We start from the raw sequence: 22,539 nt of genomic DNA on the forward strand, positions 1-22,539 counted from the left end.
ACACAAATGGAAACAATTTCAAATACTTGCTAGCAGGCTTTGCTTCCTTTTACCTTCATGCGGATTTTTCCTGTAGCCTATGTAGTAGGGAATATTGTGTTCAGATAAATAGGGTTTGGGCAACAGGCTGTTATTTACTTCCAATATTTTACCGCACTTCAAAACTCTTCCTTGAAAACTACTGTAGAAGTTGAAATGATGCTTCAGGTCATAGTTTGATCTGTGGAATTATGAAACTCCTTGTGGTATTTGATTAAGGAGGCATTGGGGAGGCATTGGGGAGGCAAGGACAATCCCCAGACAAGGACTGTATATCTCGAAACAAGACGCTGCAACTCATGATAAGGAAGCGGTAGACAGACAGAGAAACAAATGGAAGGACTATAAATCTCAAAACTGGACATTGGAATTCATTATAAAGATACAACAAATGGAAGAATTAGCAACAACCAGCGCTTGCAATTAAGAAACATGCCAACTCAGCAGATTCCTGACCAAAGGTGAAAAGTACACTGTGAGGAAGACTCGGGGTCTTCCTCCCAAAGACCCCTGCCCACAATTCTTGGGAGGCTCTACGCAGGTGCAAGGTGCCAAAAGGCTAATTAGCATGAGAAGCGAGGGAAGGCGGGGATAGGTAAGGAATATGTATAGGCACTTGTAGAATATTGAGAGATTGATTGTATAAATTCAAGACTGCTTTCCGCCTTGGGTATGCACGATAGGTGGAGAGATCCCCTGTGCATCATCCAGCGCTGCAATAAAGACTATACCACTTAAAGGAATTTCGGCTTCGATCTTTGAATCATATTTGAACACTTTCTTTCTGTGATCAAAAAGCTTCCTTAAACACAGCCTCAAGCTCAATTACACCAGTGTGTTTTTAATTTTCTACGGCTGGTTATTTCTATAGCAATACAGAATAACACTGCTCATAATTCCTGAGGTGGGGGGAACTATACCAGCCTCTGAAAGGGTGCTAGCAAGCACCTCTAATTAGCTGAAAGCTTTTGAGGTATCAGCCCATTGTTTTTTCAGGGAGGGGGGAATGGGAGCCATACTTTGAAACTGAAGTGCTAGGTGCTTAATAAAATGGGTCTGCCAGAATTGTAGGTGTGGTGCTAAAATATGAAGCCTGGCATGGTGGTAGGCCTTGGTGAATCACTGGATCCATCTTTAGGTGTTGCAGAAGTGGGATAATTTGATCCTGCTGTAATATGAATAGTATTGAAATGTCCTACCAACTGAATTAGCAATGTTAACAACTATCTGCGACTCAACTAGAAAATAACCTGCAATCTCATGTATTTGCAATTCACTTTATAAACTCATTGCCATCCATTATGATGATGATGATGTAGAAACACCGAATTCAGGAATAAGGTTTTGTAAATTGATATCATGTTGTCACTATAGTATTTCAGTGAATTGGAACAGCAGAATTCCATGGGTAGTACTTGTTAAATGTACTTGTCAGCTGGGCTCTTAATTGCATGCCAACTACGATAAGACAGCAAAGGTATACTTACTGGTGTATTTATATTGGTGTATTTATAGACGAAAGAAGGGAGTTTGCAGCCACTTTATGTACCTGTGTAGAGGTTCAGCTACGTGTAATTGTTTTCAGATTGTATGTGCAAAAAGAAGGATTTGGCAGCATTAGCCACTGCTGCCACTGTACAAATAAAGACTGTTGTGCCGTTGTACTGTTTACATTAACTATAAATACACCACAGTAGAGAGAGACTAGAAATTCCAGGCTTTTACTGAAGAGTCATACTATAGTTCTTTTTTTTTTTTTTTTTTTCTTAAGCCAAGCACAGCAGGGAGTCTGCAGACAAAACTTTGAGTGTTGTCTGCTTTAGAGCAACATCCAGCATCATAAGTTCTTGTGGAACATGACTGAGCACTTTTATCTGGTGCTTTTTCTTGCTGTAAAGATGCACCTGTAATCTTTTCTCTGAGCTTCAAGTTTCAACATATTTTGTGTCCAGCTAGTAAGAGCATGAAGTCTCTCAACTTTAACTAATTTCCTCAGCTGGTTAACTATATAGTTATTTAGCATTAAAATATTTGTCAATGTATGCACATGTGTGCATATGTGCACAGTCTTGTCTGCACAAAAATCCAAATGTATCCTGTTCTGTCATTTAAAGAGTGACAAATATGAATTACTTATGATGTAGATATGATTGACCTGTATTTTCTAGATACATAGTTGTGGTCTGATCAGCTAATCTGAATATCAGCATCAAGTAGATTCACAGCTCAATGGCCGTTTTCTCCTAAGATGACCAGCTTCATTTTCTCTTCTTTTGAGAGAAATGGAGTTGAGTAACTTTGTGTGACGAGAATGCTCTTTTCTATAACCTTTTTGTCTCCTGTAAACTTAAGAGTAGAGCATGGTTCTTTCATCTCTGAAAAGTGAAATGACATATTCCTTTTAAATCATTATTTTGGGGAATGGTCTCTGCCATGCTATTGTTGCATGTTGACATATCTGAGTATATATGGAGCACCTATACAATTTTGGACTGGAGAAATTCTGGAGTTAAGTGGTAAAGAGAGCCTGTGGAAACTTCTGCAGAGTCTCATGTTCTTTTGTAATAGTACTTAATAAGGAACAGATTTGTAGGTTATCTAAGCAGATAACTCAAGAACTTGTTTCAAACTCTAAAGATCCCTTTTGAACAGTAATTTCAAGAAGTATGTATTATCTCACTACACCTCTGTCATAATATGTCAGCATATCTAGATGTCTGTTTTCTATGAAATTTGTAATCAGAGATGGATATCATCACTTTCAATACTCTGCTAATTGACCAAACTCTGCATGGAAAAACTGCAGTTGGACAAACATAGATATACCCAGGATCTAGCTTTAATGTTAGGTAAATGATTTGATCTTTAGAATGGTGTCCCAGGGATGTACATGTTGCTTTTAGCTACAGGCAACAACAGAAGGCATAAGTGTTACTTAGTTCTGTCTCCCCCCAGCGTATCCTCTGTGTTTTGCTGTAAGAACAGGTGAACTTGATGTTTGTGGACGGTACCAGCTGAAATGCTGGGCTCACCTCCCTGTGGAGAAAACTGCTTGCTGAATCTCCAGTGCATTGCAAACAAAATTAAACTTCTTGTAAAAGAAGAGATAAGGCTGCTTACCCCAAACTGGAGCTTGCGTATGTGTATTATCTACTTCATTTTTAAATTGTGTTTGTCAGGCTCTGGGGATGGCATCTGAAATAGTTTTTAAGCACTAAATTATTCTATTCTATTCTATTCTATTCTATTCTATTCTATTCTATTCTATTCTATTCTATTCTATTCTATTCTATTCTATTCTATTCTATTCTATTCTATTCTATTCTATTCTATTCTATTCTATTCTATTCTAATTGTGTCTATTTCCACCCAGAACATGAAGACCAGCTTCTTGTAGAGCCACCTTTTTTCCACGAAATCTCTCAAGAGCGAATGTATTAGCCTAAAATGTGTTTGGTAGATTGTTGTTTTTTTTTTTTATTTTATGTAATTCTTCTTTAGTTACCTAAGGTAATACAGTGTAGTCGGTTAAAATATAAATAAATTATACTGTATCTTTTTGATTTCTCCCTCATTCCCCCAATTCCAGCCCTGTCTTATGCTTTCTGAGCCAAAAAAAACCACTTCTGTGGTTTAATGATATGAATTATTGCTTGTTTGATCAAACAATGTTTTCATTCTACCTTCTGTGCTACTTTCCCAGGAAACTGATAATTAAAAGAAGCCAGCTCCCTAGAATTTCAGACATGGCAGTGGAATCTGCTCTAATCAGTTCAGTCCCTACCATTGCGTCTCGTTTTGCCTTACTACAACTGGAAAGTGATACTGATTCAGAGCCTGGAAAAGGCAGAAGTGGCCGACGTGCTGGTAAATCTCTAGCTTCAGGGTGTAGATCTATAAATGTGAAGAAAGGAGAGAAAAGAAGAAAAAGGAGAGAACATCAGCAGAGTGAGGCCAATGATGTAAAGGGATTATATTTTCAACAGTGAGTAAGGTTGTTGTCTCATCAAGAGTTTTTGCTGTCCCTGAAAAGTCATTGGTTTTGGTTTTCCCTGTGAAAGAAGAACTACTTAATCGCAGATTACATCTTTACATTGTCCTGTCTTATGTTTCTGAGAAGTACTTACACGCTTTAGGGAACTGAAGCTGGAAATACACCTTTTTGTTTCAGTCATTTCACAGCTTAGCTTTCTAAATGTCTCTTTGTTTATCAAGTCTTTAGGGTGGAGTAAGCTCTGTGCACTTACAAATTGCTAAAGCAGTGTTCCATGTCATGAATGGGACCGACTTGGTCTTATCTGTTGTTTTTCATATACAAATCGGACAGAATCCGTTCGCGTTTTGCTCCTTGAGCTCTGTCGGCATTGTGTCTACAGATGTGTCTGTGTGTGGACGTGTGCCTGGGCACTCCCGGCGGCTGCTGGGCCAGCAGCTGCGAGCAGTTGTGAGCGTGGCTCGCCTACTTGGAGACCGCTTGTGTTTGAGGGAAAACTCAGCCTTTACCGCTGAGCTCCACCGGAGCCGTAAGGAGACGCTCTCCTCCATGACGAGCGCGGCGATGGAAGCCGCATTTCGCACCCCTGCTTTGACCACAAGCAGACGGCCCCCTCCACCCTCCCCAGGACTCGAGGGCGAGCTGTGCGCGTCCCTGGGGGCCGGGGGCTGCCCCCCGCTGCCCCCCGGTGTCCCCTCACACCCACCCCTCAACCCCCACTCCGCCTGCGCCCTCCTGCTGCGGGGGGCAACTGTGCGCGGCGGGGCGGCGCCGCCGAAGGTTGCGGACGTTGCCTAGCGAGGTGCTGTCACCAGCAGCGCGGGCGGCCCAGGCGCGGCCCGCCGGCCCCTCAGCCCGCCCGGAGGCTGCCTCCCGCCGCCCGGAGCAGGTTTGGAGCGGGGAGCGACGGGGCCGGGGCTGGGGCTGGGGGGAGCCGCCCCACAGCGCCGCTGAGCCGGCATTTTGCTTGGTGTTTGTTTGAGGAAGTAGGAAATGGGATCTCTCCCCTCCTCCGCCCCTCCCCTCCCGCGACTGGTTTGGGTGTCATTTTGGGAGGGGGGGGCGGGGGGGGAGTCAGTAAGTTTTCAGTATGTGCTCGTGATTGCCGTGCCCTTTCTGAAATGAGCAGGATTTCAGGCTCTTGCTTCTCTTTCTTGGCTTCCCTTTGCTCTGTTCTGTACAACAAGGCTTTTTGTCAGCTTCCAAAGTTTCTCAGCTCTGAATGGACAAGCCCTCAATGCAAATGGGTGTGAGTGAAATGCCAAAACTCTTCTCTTTGCAACCACAGAAGACTTGTGTTTCAATCTGGTTGCATTTTCATGCAGGCTGAATTTGATGTGCTTAGCTGGTGAGTTCTGCCAGTTGGGTAACAGAGCAAAAAGGATGCGTGGGAGTTGAGCAAGAAGGAAGTTCAGCAAACTGTCCTTTGCATGGCAAAGCCTCCTTGACTGAGAATCAGCAAGAGCAGAAGATGTGTTTGGGATCCGGCAGCATTTGATACCCATCGAGGCTTTGGAGTGTTTCTGGTAGACATTTGTAAAGAAATCCTATTCGATGCTTCTTCTTGTGCTTCAGAATTAATAGATGGGGGGCAGTATAAGGAACCATGGTTGCTGAAATATATAACTAATAAAAAATAGTTCCATATGGGCATAAAGAGACGGATTAAAATCAGAGGAATGCTTGGTGTGTAGTAATCACAACTATTTAAAATCATACCCCCCATGTAAGCAACACGACAGCTTTCTGTGCTTCTGAAATTCTAAATACTTGGCCCTTGTAAGCAGAAGATGGCTTTCAAGCACGTGTGTGTCTATAGGTATAAATTCAGGATAAAAAGGTTTTGTTTGAATAATTTCTGTTGCCTATGCATCGGTACTGTAGCAGTGAGAAAATAAGGTTCATTGTAAGTCTATGCTTTATCAAGAGTTCATTAACAAGATCTTACAATATTGTTGCTTCATCCGGCAGTATAACGTCCAAACAGAAAGTCTGACCACTTTCAGACCAAAGGTTAAGTCTGCTAGCTTAGAAGGTAATAGAAGCAAAATTAGTTTCTGCACTGGTTTAACAGTTGTTAACATATCTGCTTTTTTATCACAGTTCCTTTCCAGGGTGTAATGTTGCTTATGTATTCTTTGGGAAACTCTTCAACATTCTGCTTCAGCAGGGAGTTAATTCTTTCTTCTTTAACTCGGAAAACATTTTTTCTTAGGTGCAGAAAATTGCAAATGAGGTGAACAGAGGAATTGTAACAGATCTCGTAATGACTTCCTGAATACTGAGGGGGGAGCACAGAGATGGAGGCCGGCATGGAGGAGATCCTGGTTAAAGTTGCAGTAAGGGTCAGACCTCTGCTTTCCAAGGAAGTACTTCATAACCACCAAGTATGCGTGAGATTAGTCCCAAATACACAACAAATAATCATTGGGAAAGACCGTGTCTTCACTTTTGATGTTGTATTTGGCAAAAACTCAACCCAAGAAGAAGTTTATCCAGTTTGCATGAAACCTCTTCTAGTGTCTTTGGCTGAGGGATATAATGCTACAGTATTTGCATACGGACAGACAGGTTCTGGGAAGACTTACACCATTGGAGGTGGTCACATTGGTACGTTGTAAAAAGTCTTTTTTTGTGTGTGTGTGAACAATGTAGTTCTGCAAATTAAGTATTTAATACATAACAGATGATGCTTGAGAATTTTTAAGAGATAATGAAAAAATGTATAGCAAAAAAAGACATATATATTCCAAAGTTTATGTGATGGTTGTGTTCTAAACACAAATTCTGTGTCCGTTAGGCTATACCAAAAGTATGAGAGAAAAAAAAAATAAAAAAAAATTAAAGTGCTCTTTCCCATTCTCTATTCTAACAGGCAACTTACCCTACTTTCTGAAACACAGTGCTTTAGAAATTTTGGCTCCATTTATCCTACTTAGAAAGTATCTGCTTTAGGTAATTGTATGAAGCAAACTCACTCTTGGACTTTTTTCAGAGTCTGACAAAGAGATTTCATAGATAAATTTCATGGAATAGAATCCTAGAATGATTTGGGTTGGAAGGGACCTTAAAGATCACCCAGTTGCAACCCCCCGCCACGGGCAAAGATGTCACCCACTAGACCGGGTTGCCCAGGGCCCCATCCAGCCTGGCCTTGAACACCCCCAGGGATGGGGCATCCACAGCTTCTTTGGGCAACCTGTGCCAGTGCCTTGCCACCCTCTGAGTAAAGAATTTCTTCTGAATATCTAATCCAAATCAACCCTCTTTTAGTTGGAAAGCCATTCCTCCTTGTCCTATCATTACACCACCTGCCAAAGAGTCCCTCCAGAGTCCCTCCCCAGCTTTCCTGTAGGCCCCCTTTAGGCACTGGCAGGCTGCTGTGCCTAAAGCCTCTTCTCCAGGCTGCACAACTCCAACTCCCTCAGCCTGTCTTCGTAAGAGAGGTGCTCCATCTCTCTAAGTATCCCTGTGGCCCTCCTGGACTCTCTCAAATACTTCCATGTCCTCGTGCTGGGGGACCCAGAGCTCCAGGTGGGGTCTCACGAGAGCAGAGCAGAGGGGGACAATCACTTCCCTCCCCCTGCTGGCCATGCTGCTTTTGATGCAGCCCAGGATATGGTTGGCTTTCTGGGCTGGAAGCACACATTGCTGGCTCAGGTGGAGATTCTGATCAACCAACACCGCCAGGTCCTTCTCCTCAAGGCTGCTCTCAATCTGTTTTCTGTCCAGACTGTAGTTGTGCTTGTAACTGTTCCAGCACAAGTGCAGAACCTTGCATATTGGCCTTGTTGAACTTTATGTGGAATTCAAATTTTGCTTTTTTAAAGGCAGATATCTGAAACTCTACTATTCGACTTACTTGGTATTTCCAAGTCAGTGTTTCTCAAACACCCGAGACTGGAAACTACTATTTTTCTGTATTAGTTCGCAGAAGAATTCTTCAGCTTCTGCATGTATACAATTTTGCTTTCTGACTTTCCCTGAAATCGTGTATCACCAGCTCTGGTTATCTTCCCTTCCGTATCGAGAAGTCACAATTTGTTTGTCTGTTCTGCTGAATAAGAGAGAAGAAGTGGAGTAGCAGGAATTAGAAGACTATCTGGATTTTTCTTGGTCCTTGATTCTGAATTTGAAACCCTGAAAATTATGTATTCGTTCTTTTTGCATAAAGGATTTGAAGTTTTATCATTAATTCATTAGCAAGTTCAAAATATTTTTTTCTTCTAGCGTGATTTTTTACTAATTTAATTTTCTTGTAGTCTCGTACCCGCAGAAAGTAGTAAAGTTCTGTATCATTTCCATGCATTTCTGATCAACAGAAAAGCAAATCTTTACATGAAAACTTGGGAAAACTGAGCTCTTCCTATTCCTTATTATATTGAGTGATAAACCTCGCAGACTTCTCTTTAGTTTTAGTCTTTGTAATTTGTGTGACAGAATGACTGCAAGTGTCTGTGACATCTGTGTTTCTATTTTAGCATCAGTTTCAGAGGATGAAAAAGGCATAATCCCACGGGCTATTCAGGAGTTATTTCAGCATATTTCTGAAAACCATAACATCGATTTCCGAGTGAAGGTATCTTATATAGAGGTTTACGAGGAAGAACTTTGAGATTTATTGGAGTTGGAGACCTCTGTGAAAGATTTACATATCTGAGAAGATGAAAACGGAAATACAGGTAGGATTTCAGCTCTAGAACTTCGTGCATTTGATTTCTGTTGTGTGCACAAATTATTGTTTCCATCTCTTGAAAAGAGAGCTTACCGATGACTAATACTAGACGAAGTCACGTTTTCAAAATATCAATTCAGTTTAGCTGATCTGAAGCAGCCTTCATTTGAGATTCCTATGAACAATATCAATGTTCCTCCAGAAGCAGCATCAGGTGGTAAGGTAGTACTGTTACTGTTTCTGCAAATTCAGCATAGAAACACAATTGTGCATGATTATTCAGTTGAATGAATGCTTTAAGATTAAGCCTTTGCTTCTCACTTCAAAGTTATATTTGTTAAGCTACTTATGCTGTAAATATCTGCTTCCATTCCACTAAGAACTATGTTCTTAACATAGGGTGGGAGTCACTTTTACTACAAACTTTCAAAATTTCTGTCTTTTTTTTTTTTTAACTGACAAAGTAAGCTTTGAGCTAGGTTTGCTCATACTTTTTTTCTAGATAGCACTAGGTTGCAAATTGCATAAGACGATGTGTAAACACCTAAGTGTATTCTGTGTATTCTGTTTACAATACTGTTTCAAATGGTGTGACAAAATACACCCATATATTCTATTTCTGCAGGTTTCAGATGTGCTGTACTTCGTGCTTTCCACATACTGTTTTATTTTATTTAGCTATGTGCTACGACCTTATAATAATGCAGGCTTGTATGCTTGTGTGATTTGTGTTTATAGATTGACTCTTCATAATTGCAGTAAGCTTTTACTGAAAAGTTTAAAATTAATGTAATTATTCTGATTTTCTTTTGGTGTTTGAAGTGATTGTTGGTGCTAAGGAATTCCAAGTAGAATGTGCAGATGAAGTGATGAGCCTGTTGGAAAGTGGCAATGCAGCTCGTCACGCAGGCACAACACAAATGAACGAACACTCTAGTCGATCACATGCCATTTTTACTATCAGTATTTGTCAGAAACAATCTGCAGAGTCTCAAAAAAAATAGTGATCCACAGGATTCATCTTGGAAATCAGTCCAGATGATTGCTTCAAAGTTCCATTTTGTGGATTTGGCAGGATCAGAGAGGGTGACAAAGACTGGAAATACCAGTGAAGGATTCAAAGAATCAATTCAAATCAATAGTGGTTTGTTGGCCTTGGGAAATGTCATCAGTGCGCTTGGAGACCCAAAAAGGAAAAGCATACATATTCCATACAGGGATGCTAAAATCACTCGCATTCTGAAAGACTCCCTAGGAGGGAACGCCAAGACTGTCATGATAACATGTATAAGTCCATCCTCATCAGACTTTGACGAATCTGTAAATTCGCTCAAATATGCAAACAGAGCCAAAAACATTAGAAATAAACCAGTTGTCAACTACAACCCTGATCAAGACCGGATTGATGAAATGGAACTTGAAATCAGATTGCTCCGAGAAGCTTTGCAGAACCAACAAGTTGGTAATCAGTGTTGACATGACTTAAATCAAGAAAGAACCCGAATCAGTTTGCTAGAAGAACAGCTCACCCAGCTTCAAGCTCAGTGCTTCAGCTACAGAAACTGTTTGGATGAAGCCTTCCCATTCCTGGTTGATTTGAATGATGATGTTAGCTTAAAAAGCAGGAAGCTCTCACTGTGCAGCAAATTGACACTGGAACTGGCACCATGCAAGAGCCCCATCATATCACAATTCTTCAGCTGAGGAGAGAACTAAAGAACTGCCAGGTATTTCATTCTAAGTTGATTGTTTAGGTACCTATGAACAAATCAGGAAAGCTAATGTGTCTGTCTCGTAGGAGGAGGAGATAGAGTTCCAACAAGTTAGAATTTTATAAAATCAACCTATTTTCATTTTTCACACTGAATTCTGGTAAGCCTGTAGATTGTTACCTCGCAATCGCATACACAAATTCTGGCTTTTCTTGGTTCTCATCATCCTAAATTACAGCTCTGTTATTTATTCTTCATTTTTTTTCTCTGGCTTATTGTAAAGCTCTGCTTCCCAGGTTCAAAACAGTGTAAGAGCTGGGTTTAAACTGAAAGATACCCAGGTAAGCATGCCATCCACAGCTCGGAGGAGATGGTTAGGGAGATGCTAAAATAAACAGGGCAATAAAGGCTCTTGAGCAGCTCTTAAGAGTTGTATTTACTTGAAAGATATAGGTTGTACAGAAAAGATACAGTTGTACAGAAGTATCTGTCTTTAGAATGGTAAGACATAGTGTGTCTATACTTTGCATTTGGCTCCTAAAGGTTTTCTGGAAGGCCAACTACATTTGGAAGTAACCTTCAATCACTATTGGATCACTTGCCCAGAAAAACATCTGAAAAAAAATAACATTATAATTTCTTTAATCTTTAGGCTCTTCTTTGAGATGAAAAATGAGGAGGGCCATCCTTATTTTTTTGTTTGAGAAGTGTATTAATATTATGATTGATGCTGAGATTTTACAGCCAAATCTCACAGCACACCGAAGAAAGTAATTGGATTTAAATACCCACTTTGTAAGGTAGTGTTGGTTATGGGTCCATTATTTCCTTTGGGAGAAAGAAACTTGTCAAAACAAAATCAATAGATGAGAAACAGAAGTAAAGAAACGACTGGTGGAAACCACTTTTGAAGGGAGCAGCTGATTCCCCAGAGGGCCATGCTGCCATAGCCACAGGGACCTTGACAGCCTAGAAAGGTGGGCTGACAAGAACCTCATGAAGTTCAGCAAGGGCAAGTTCAGAGTCCTGCACCTGAAGAGGAACAACTGCAGGCACTAGTGCATGCCGGGGGCCACCCTGCTGGAAAGCAGCCCTGCAGAAAAGGAGCTGGGCGTCCTGGTGGCCACCAAGTTGAACATGAGTCAGCCATGTGCCCTTCCTCCTAAGAAGGCTAGTGGTTTTGTTGGCTGCACTAGGCAAAGTGTCACTAACAGGTCAACAGATGTGATCCTTCCGCTCAGTGAGGCCACAGCTGGAGTAGTGTGTCCAGTTGCAGTTGCAAACTGTATTTTGTGGTGCGTTATACACAGCATAGGCAGCCAGTCAAAAGAGGAGTCTCCCACCATATTTAGCATTGATGTGGCCTCACCTTGAGTATCGTGTGCTCAGGGGCACCCCAGTTGAAAAAGGATGTGAAGATAATTGAAAGTGTGAAGAGGAAGGCAACAAAGCTGGTAGAAGGGCTGGAAGGCAGGTCCTATGAGGAGAGACTGAGAACACTTGTGTTGTCCAGTCTGAAGAATAGGAGGCCAAGAGGCGACCTCATGGCTCTCAGCAACTTGCTGAGGAGGGAAGGTGCTGGTCTGTGCTGCTGGTAACTGAGGGAAGAATGCATGGGAATGGCACAAAGCTGTGGGGGATGTCCAGTTCACGCTGGACATCAGGGAAAATTTCTGTACCATGAGGATGGTCAGACACTGGCACCGGCTTCCTAGCGAGCTGTTTGGTGCCCCATGCCTGTCAGTATTCAGGAGGCGTTTGGGCACTGCCCGCAATAACATGCTGTAACTTTAGGTTAGTCCTGAAGTGGTCAGCCAGTTGGACTTGATGATCTTTGTAGGTCCTTTCCAACTTCTCTACTGCATTCTGCTTGATTCTGTTCAGTTCCGGGCTCCCCCATGCAAGAGATTCAGGGACATAATGGAAAAAGTGCAGCAGAGGGCCACAAAGATGCTTAAGGGACTGGAGCACCTCTCCAATGAGGAAAGGCTGAGAGAGATGGGACTGTTCAGTTTGGAGAAGAGGAGGCTCAGTGGGGGATTTTAGCAATGTCTTACAAATACCTGAAGGGAAGGTGCAGTGAACGTGCAGCCAGGACAAAAGGCAGTGGGCATATACTGGAACACAAGAGCTTCTAGGCAAACATCTGGAAGCACTTGTGTACTGTGTGGTGGCCGTGGCTGTGCACTGGAACAAGTTGCCCAAAGAAGTGGAGTCATCCTCTGAGACCTGCAAAAGCCACCTGGACATGGTCCTGGGCAACCTGCTCAAGGTGGCCTTGCTTGAGCCAGGGGTTAAACCAGGTGACCTCCAGAGGTCCTTTCCAGCCTCAGCTGTTCTGTGATTCCATGGTGGGAGAATTTGCCATATATACGTCACAACTTTGCAGTTCCACTCACATCTTTGAACAACAAATAAATGTATGTATGTATTTAATTTTCCAACTTCAAGAATAACAATGCCTGCTTTTCCACTGGCTGAATTTTCCTTTTATTATCTAGCAGGCTCTAGCTATGGATGAAGAAGTATTCAGCCAGAAGGATCATGAATTGAAGATATTGCAGAATCAGATAAAGACATTAATACAGGAAAATGAAGAGCAACTGGAATCTTTAAAGAAGGCTGAAGAAAGACATAGATTACAGGTATTTTTCCTCTGGCATATATTACATATATCTATATCAAACCATCCGTCCACTATAGGAATGTACTCATGATTTCAAGACAGATCCTTCAGAATTTTTTTGGATGTAAACACCTACCAGTCTTACAAGCACCTTGTTTGAATTAGAGCTGTATTCCCTAATGAGCTGAGATCATCTAGTGGGTGAATCACAGTACTGTGATTCCTGAAGTTTGTGTATCAGCCTAACTGCCACAGCCTTCCTGTATGATATTAAGTGATTCATTCACCCTCTCTTTGCTTCCTGCCTTCCTCCAGATCTGTGTTGTTGCTAAGTTGTTTCAGGACGATTCATGATTTAGGACTTGAAAGGCTTTAAAAGATTGTTTAGAATCTCAAAAAGACCATCAAGTTCCTACAGAATGCTTTAATTGAAAGGCTGTGTAGAAACATGCTTTGTTATATCTTTATTCAGTGTGAGAGTAAAGTATTGTTGCCTTTTGACTTTTTAAGACAGAATTTCATCCTAGTATTCTGAGAGTTTACTATTACAAGAAGCTGAGTGACACAGTGGAAACACTGCTTGCCTCCTTCCCTCTCTAGATCTTGTATATGCTAATGAAATTGTAATGGGTAGTAAGTGAATAGCATTTCAAGATCCAGGAGACCATATATAGGATAGTTGATAGATCTAACTTTATAGGATGATAGATCTGACCTTTTTTAAAGGGAACAGCATAAACATGGCTAGTTAGTACTCTTCTCCTTTTTCTCCTTTTTTTCCTTATTCTCCTTATTCTCCTTATTCTCCTTTTCCTCCTTACTCTCCTTTTCCTCCTTATCCTCCTTTTTCCTCTTCTTTGCTGATGGCTTGGGGAGAGTCAATGAATGAAAGGTAAGTACACTGGTCACCATCTTTTCCTTCCCTCTGTAACTTTTTTTCTGTTCTGTCATCTCTGGATAGGCTTTTTTTGTGTGTTTTCCTTTTTTAACCCATACTGCATATTGTCAGCTTATTAGACTGAAACAATCCATGCTTCTAATACACATAGATGCTTATATACGATTATGCTTATAATTGTATCCTATGGAGGATACGAGGCAGATGTTATGAACAGAAACAGTTGTACTGTAGGCAAAAGATCGCAGCTCTCACTTTTACTTAAAAACAGAAAAATCAGTATAATAATTAAATCAAATGCTTGTGTCAAATGGCTTAAAGTTGTATGCACAGGAAAGTGTCGTTTCAATGATACATGATAGAATAAGAACTGTAAAAGTAGCATGTAAATGTTTGTACCCATGTATTTATGTAACAGGTTATGCACTATGGGGTTGTATGTACAAGGGCATAAGGGACAGAGTCTTATAGGGATTAAAAAAAAAAAAAAGTTGTAAGGTGGAGTTGCCCATTACTACTTCCACAATCATAAAATGTATGGTATTGACATATATATTCTTTTTGCTATGACACAGAAATATTATGTATTGTATTCCAACAAAATGTCAATTTGTGGGGCATTGTCTATGTATGGGGAAAGGACTTGCAGTCTAAGAAGATGAGAAAAAAAGAATAAATAAAAAATATATGATTCAAAGTAGGAGAATGCATACTTTAGTTAACTATCTCTAGCTGTTATTCAAATTTCCTGTTGGTAGGCAAGATTTTCGATGTATTCTGAAAGGAACAGAGAAGACTGAAAATTGTATGGTCTTGGCCTTATGGATAAATCAGTTCAGTGAAGATATGTAATTTTGAACAATGCACAGAGATTGCTGTAGGAAAGGCAAGTAAGTTCTTCAAACTAGCATTACCGACAAATTTGAGGCTGGGTAGAAAAGAAAGTAACGGTTGATACAGGGGATCCTGGGGTCACGTCCAATTTTATGAATGTTAATTAATAAAAATAATCTTTCAAGTTGGACCACTCCAAGAGGAAGAGGAAGCCTACATGTATGTACATTTCATTCTTTAAACTCAGACCATGTGCTTCATTTGAACATTTTTCTTGAATTACCGTTTTATTTATCCATGAACACACAAATAAGGCAAGCAAGGGCTGATAAATATGTCATCTACTTCTCACTAGATGTCTAAATCTAGCTGACATAATTTATATAGGACAGGTCCTTTAGAGACAAAAATGTCTCAAAAAAAAAATGATTGGAGTTTGGGGAGAGGTAAGATTCTACCTGTCATGCCAGAGAATTTTCAGTTTGTTGCAGAATTTGCCTGTGCACTGCAGAAGAATTTAGAGTTGGTGAATGATATACAAGAAGACTGACCTTTATAATGAATTTAGAAAGGTATGATGCAAACCTGATGATCAGCAACCGTTTTTGTTTTTGTTTTTTTCATATGAGAATGAAAAAATGGTGGAACAGCAAATCCTTATTGATCAGCTAAAAGAAAAATTAGAGAAGTTTATGGTTGTGAAAACTTGGGACTTCTCAAGTGCTTGTGGAGATGGGCCTGCTGTTACGGCATCTGCAAGAAGGCCATACAGTGTCCCACTCACAAAGAGTCTGCTACACTCCCTTTACCCATCTTCAGGGACAGAGACACGAAAGGTAAGGTCTACCTAAGCATTACATTTTTTTTAACAGTTATCGTTCAATAATTCTATTGGGCGTGACAAATTATGGTGACCTATTGTCAGCTGCTGTTTGGCTTTGAAGCATTTTAGCATTGAAGACTGAAAAAGTACTTTCGAATGTCTTGCGACACACGCTATGTCCCAGTTGTCCAAAATCTATGGGTTTACATTTTGAATCCCAGAATGGCTGGAGTTTGAAGGGACCTTTAAAAATCATCTAGTCCAACTCTGCCATGGACAGAGACACCTTTCACTAGATCAGGTTGCTCAAAGCCCCATACAAATTGACTTAAAACACAGAATTTATCACAGTCATAAAGCTGTAGTCTTTAGTGATCTTTTTGTGCAATGTTTAACAGTTCAGATAGGAAGCATTCCCAAAATGAATGATTATTCTGTACTGATAAACTGAACATTTTGGGTAATAAGTTGGTAACAGTACCTTCTTTTGCACTTGGGACAAGTGTTCTAAGCAGAACCTTCTCTTGCAAAACCTTCTGGTACACAGGTACTCAGAAATATTATTTAAACACCTGCAATTCTGCATACAAGGTCAGGTAGTGAAAGACTTTTAAACTGAAATACTATTGGAATATCAATAAAGAATTACTGAACTATTCCAAGTGTTTTTTTGGTGCTTTTTGGCAGGTGTATACCAGTCCCCCTGCTTTTTCCCTGGCTCGGATGATGGCAGGATTCCGTGCTCGTAGCCAGATGATACTGAGCTACATAGAAGATCAAGATGAAGTCCTTCACTGCCACCTCTCTATCAGAGTGATGAAGAGAAAGAAAATACAGACAGTCAAAAGTAATTTATTTTTTTTTTTCTCATTTAGGTAATTTTTTCTTTAACTTTTGTTACAGATAAATATATAGCAAATACAATATTACTGCCTGATCCTACTGTAATGTGAGGCCATTTGTGATACTACTTAAAATAAATTTGCAGGACCAACTAGGCATATTATGAAACTAGTTTAAAAACCACATTTTTTTGATGCGATAAAGATTGCATGATCTTTGTTTTGGGGACATCATCCAACAAGATCAAGCATGGGAAGAAGAAGGTGCAAATGCTTATGTAAGCTTTCTCAGTTTGGCACTCTTCTCTTTAATATCATGTACTTTATATAAAGTTAAAAGAAAAAAAAATCCCTTTGTGTTTAGAATGTATCATGTTTTCCATTCTTTCTTAGGCATTCAATAAACCAAAAATGGACACGAAAACAGGCTTCTCTGTGCTTTCCCTTTGAGCAAAGTGACATGAAATGTCAAGTTGACAAGTCCAGCTTATGTGACAAATCTGTGCCACAGACTGATACAGCCACAGGTAAAATGGAAGTCATGAGAGTAAATTGTGTTAGATATAATACTAGAATATGCAATAATGTCTTTATCACATGTAATTATTTTTCTCATCAAAATGTCTTTATTTGCTACAAATACTTTTTTCATGATAGCTCAACATAAATTTATTTTTTAATTATTTTCCTTTTCCCTTTTCTGAAATTGACATCAGTGACCTTAATGTTTGAGTACTACTTACTAGCGAGAAAGCACTTGACCTACAAATCTAGTACTAGTTCAAGAAAAGGAAACATGCTATTATTTCATCAGAGATGCACTGAAAATGCTTAAATTAAATATGTTTTTTCTCTCTCAGATTAGCATTCATTAGCATTCTTGAAATGCTAATGCATGCTGTCATTTCCATATTTAGACGGCAGGGAAAAGACTCTTTGCAATACTCTCTCCTTTTGGCTCTTTTGCTTCATTTGTAAGAATTCTATACATACTATATTTCAGATCACTGTCTTTTGGCTAAAGAGTGTATTCCTTTTATTCCTTTTTTATTCCTTTTTTTTTTGGTCTCCACATTGTTTTGTTTTCTTTCAAGGTGAAGAAATTGACTGCCTCCAGAAAAGTCATGTTTTTAACATGCAGAAGTTAAAGAATTCAGAGTTGAGAATCACTGAGGCCAAGCAAAAAATGGGAGAACTTGCACTTAACATCAAAATGAAAGAAGAACTTATTAAGGAATTAGTAAGAACAGGTAAGTGACTGAAAAATTGAAATGAAGACATTCAGAAATAAGCAAGAAAAAAGACACAAAACTTCTGAAGACCTGCATATCTTAGTTTTTGGGTAATTTTCTTCTGCGGGAATACTTCTGGTAACTTACAGTTTCCTAACTTCTATGAATTACTTGCTATGAGTGCATTGAAGGCTGCAAATTTTTATTGTGTCCTACTCAGCTGTGATCTGCAGATTTGTTTGTTAAATATTTTTTTGTGTTTTGTAGCTTATTGTGTTTATCCACCTATAGTGTAATTTTTCATGTATGCTTAGTGCAACTGATCTCTTCATGGACATGTGTTTGTCACCCAGTGTCTGGGATAGGAGAGAAGATACGACACTGTGCTGGGAATGCTTGCATTGCCATCATAGCAGTAGAGAAGCAGGAGTCAGAAGTGGATGAGGGAAAAGGTCAGTGTCCCTGTTAGCCTATATCATTACACACCTGTCCTGATACATATATGCTTGCCAGAAACTTATCATTGTGATGACCCTAAAGATCTGTGCTTACCTGTTTCAATCACACTCTTCTAGTGTGTACATATTCTCCTGAGGCAGTCTTTTGGCATTGAGAAACATTGTGCGCCCCCAGTAACAGTACTTACGGAATCCCAAACAGAGCAAATCAGATTGCCCGAACAGGGCAAATCAGTAGAAACACAATCGAGAGTTTTTTGCTGATTACCAAGTTGAAAGCTGAGAAATATGTAGCATATTCTTCTGGGGAACAAACAAACAAACATACAAACAAACAACAAAAAACATAATAATACAGGCAAGCTATTTTGTCAAGGACTGCAGTAGGCAGAAAATTTTCACTTGATGTGGCACTCAGGTGTGACTTTCTTTGGTGACATCAGATGGTTTATGAAGAGTTCAGATTTAAAATTCCTTTGTTCATCTATATTTCAGTGTTATAAGGGAGCTGTTTGTTTAGGTTTGGAAAATGTCTCAGAAATTTTTGGTTTAATCAGGATGAAGTAAGTAACGATTCAATTACAGGTTTAAGTGATACATTGCAAATTATTAGCTTGCTGCTTTAAAACTATTTGGATATGATGTCTTTAAGGTAAGGATGCAGAGTGTGTAAGCAGGCAATATTCTTTGAAGATAACTAAACCGGAGCAAGAATCCGAGCAGGCCAAAATGGAACTGGCCGAAACTCAAAAACAGCTTCAGGAGCTGGAGAATAAGGAGCTGAGAGAGCTTCCTGAGAAAGCCAAGCTGCAAAGAGAGTTCTGAAAGAAGATGGATGCAGCTAAGCTGAAAGTGCAGGTATTTCCAATATGACCATTAGGATTTGCAAATTCCTGTCTCAGCATCACCTGAGACACTATCATCCGTACACTCTGCTTGTGAAACTCTCACCAGCTTCACACAATTGAAGCTAGTTGGATTGAAGTAGCCAATGAGAACCTTCACACAGTTATACCCACTACTATTTAACAACTAAGTAGTTAGATAGTTCTGTCTTTGATGATTTTACGAAGGCTCAGAGACCTTAGAGATAATGTGTGATTGTTGTGGCAAAATGTAGCAAGTCTTGCTCACTGTCCTAACTCAGTGAAATAGAGAATTAACCTGAGTCGGGTTTTAGTTTTAAGTTTTCCTGTTGTTAAGCTGAAATTTTCCATGAACATTCAGGCCTTACAGAAGAAGAAGCAAGACACTAAGAATCTGGCTTCTCTATCTAACCAAAGTGAAAAACGAGCAATAGAACTTGAACAGAACGTGGCTCAGATGAAGCATCAGCAGACCCTGCTAGAGAAAAGACTGCGTGAGGAGAGTGAAAAAAAAGAAGCAACTAGAAGCAGAGCTTCAGCGGGACCAGCTACAAATTAAAGTAGGATTCTTTCTGTTTCCTTATGACAAAGAATAAGATCAACCAGTTTGACCTTTGTTTTCCCAAAGGCAATGTACTATACTACCAGATTTTGTCCTTTTAAGTAATTGCTTACTTGACACTGAAGAAATTGTGTATAAGTATTTTCACAGAAATCTTCATTCTTCCTTTCTCTTCAGCTATGTTTTTGAATGTTATTATGTGATGTCTAGCCCTGAGTTGCAATTTTGCATGTAAATTAGTTCAATATTTCTGATTTCATGATTGTGTAGATTCTGTCATTAAATGTGTTTGAAAAACACACTGACTGAGGCAGAAAGAAAGTTTTGTTTGTTTTTGTTTAGAGGAACTTCAGCTTAAGATGGAACAGCAACAGAAGATTCTTAAAGACAGAGAGATTGCTGCATTTAAAAAGAAGAAAAATAACTCGGTGGGGACTTTACAGAAATCAGAGGTAGCTAATCTATTCCAAATCTGTGTGGACACTGAAAAGAAAGGTGTCTTTATTCACCCCGTGTCATCTTTGTAAAGCGTTTGGAAGAAGAGTATTCCGTCCTCCCTCCCCTGTTTTTTTTTTAAATTGTTTTTTTTTTTTTTTTTTTTTTTTTTTTTTTTTTGTAGCAAAAACTGAGACAAGTCAAGAAGCTCTTTAACTGGTTTTGAATGAACGAAAGGAGAGGGCTGTAATGTCTTTGTTTTTTCTATGACTTGTCAAAGGTAGTAATTCAGATAGCTGGAAATTCAACGAGTTTGGTTGTCTGGTAGGCTTGAAGGTGATTCTGATGAGCTCTGTTATAAATGTTGCACGGTTTGTTTGTTTATTTCTTTTCCCATCTGACAAATATGACAGACGGCTATGGTTTTGGTTGTTCATGACAGTGTTAGAATAGTAGGTTTCCTGTGCAACAGTGCTACCTGCATGATTTCAGAACTAGACATTGGAACATGAGAGTTTCATGAGTTAACCAAAGTCTTTAGAGGTGAAAATCAATTTAAAAAACGAAATAAAAGCAACTTCTTAGCCATACCAGCAATATGCCCACTGATAAACCATTGCTTCAGAAGAGACTTATAATAGACTCTGCTAGCAGGATCAGAACTCCCATTTTTTCTTTCTTTCAGCATCACAGTTTCTCATCACGATGTGTTTTTCCACAAATCTTGGTCTTGGGCAAGAATCATGCAATGAGGATGGGCTAGCTGATTTCTTGTGGTACCTTTCAAACTTAGTTGTTGTCATTCTATATATGACATCTATTTCTATAACTGTTTTTAGGAAAATAATACATTTCCTTAAAAGCATCTGATAAAATTGTTTGCATAAGATGTAGTAATATAACATTGCTGAGCCTCTCCTTAAGTCAGTCCTATTTCTGTATTATCCTGAATCAGGATTCTGTTGAACACTTAATGTTAAGAATTGAAATGTTGATTTATCACGTTTTATCAGTTACTCTAAAAGAGGAAAAACATAGTCATAAAATTCTGACCCAAATAGTCCTCGTTAATGCTCTCTGGATCTCTGTTTAAATTGTAGAAGTTAGAAGAGCAAAAGAAATGGCTGGATGAAGAAATGGAAAGAATTCTTCAACAGCACCAACAGTTAGCGGAACTAGAAGAAGATTTAAAGAAAAGAGAAGCCATTGTAGCTAAAAAAGAAGCATTATTGCAAGAGAAGAGCCTCCTAGAAATCAAGAAACTGAGATCTAGCCAGGTGATTTAAGAAAAAAAAAAAAGAAAGAAAGAAAGAAATTTAACACAATTGTAGAGCTGCCTGAAAAGACTATGGGAGGAGGGCAGCTGGATAACAGAAGAGGTTTAAGCCATGCGACTTGTATCTCTAGCGCTGCCATTACATTATTGTGTGGCTTGATCAAATGAACATTTTAAACATGAATAATAGAATGTAATAACCTTTATTTACATGATATCCCCGAAATTCTAACAACAAAACAAAATCTGACTTCCAAAGTTCTGTTATTGCAGCACATTAAATAACAATATCTAAAAAATTGCTCAATGCCTGCAAAGTAGAGAACATGGCAGAGAAACATTCTGTATTATTTACTTTGGCTACTGAGAAACAGAAATTGAAATGTCATTGTCACCGTAATGACTAACTCATGTAAGATATGTAGAAAACTGCACATTGCTTTTCTTTGTTTTCTTTCATCTTTTGATTAAATAGTAAATTTTATGGTAGCTGTCTACTTAGCCTAAATGGCGTCCCTTTACAAGAAGTAGACAGGTCTTCCACTTTAGGATGCGACAGTCTCATGTACATGTTTATGGGGAAGGAGTTTTATATTTACGGTTTCTTTCATTCTTCCTCTTATTTCTTTCTCTCTCTCTCTCTCTTTTTTTTCTTTTTTTAAAGGCTTTAAACAAAGATAGTATGAAATTGTCTACTCGCTTAAGTATGCTGGACCAGGAATTGTGTGATAAAGGTATGCAGCTTCAGGACAGCACTACTGAAGATAAGACAGACATTCTGGAAAAAATTCAGGTTCTTCAGAAGGAAAGGGATCAGCTACTCAGAAGAAGAAATAGTGTGGATGAGAAACTGAAAGAGGGTAACTGAAAAGTGTTGTCAGCTGAAGTAAGTAACTATCTCTGAGATACATCAAAGTTTTAGGCAATGTTGTATAATAAAGTATTCCAATCATGACCTAAAATGTCTCCCAGTATTAGACAGTAGAGAATCAAGGAACTGAGGTTGGGTGTTTTTGTTAACAGCCGACATGAAAATACTGCTATAATGGCACTACTTCCATAACAGTGAACAACATATACTTTCAGAGGAACTTACTTACTTTAGCTAGAGTCCGGACAAATGTCGCTGGCCTAACAATTCTATAATTAGAAATAATGAAACAGGATGTCCATCAATTTATCTTAGGCAGCTATTTTCCTATCAGGACATAGAACAAGGTGAAGTACTCTAATAGTGATGTCCCTTGATTTTTTTTTTCATAGGCTT

General features: G+C 39.3%; 1 pseudogene; it reads left to right on the forward strand.

Annotated features, from left to right (window-relative positions):
* The window catches only part of LOC139999607 (kinesin-like protein KIF27), a 35,939-nt pseudogene that overhangs the window by 9,576 nt on the left and 3,824 nt on the right, over positions 1 to 22,539 (forward strand).

This window comes from Anas platyrhynchos, chromosome 27 (assembly GCF_047663525.1).
Source record: "Anas platyrhynchos isolate ZD024472 breed Pekin duck chromosome 27, IASCAAS_PekinDuck_T2T, whole genome shotgun sequence".
In the NCBI taxonomy this organism is placed as follows: domain Eukaryota; kingdom Metazoa; phylum Chordata; class Aves; order Anseriformes; family Anatidae; genus Anas; species Anas platyrhynchos.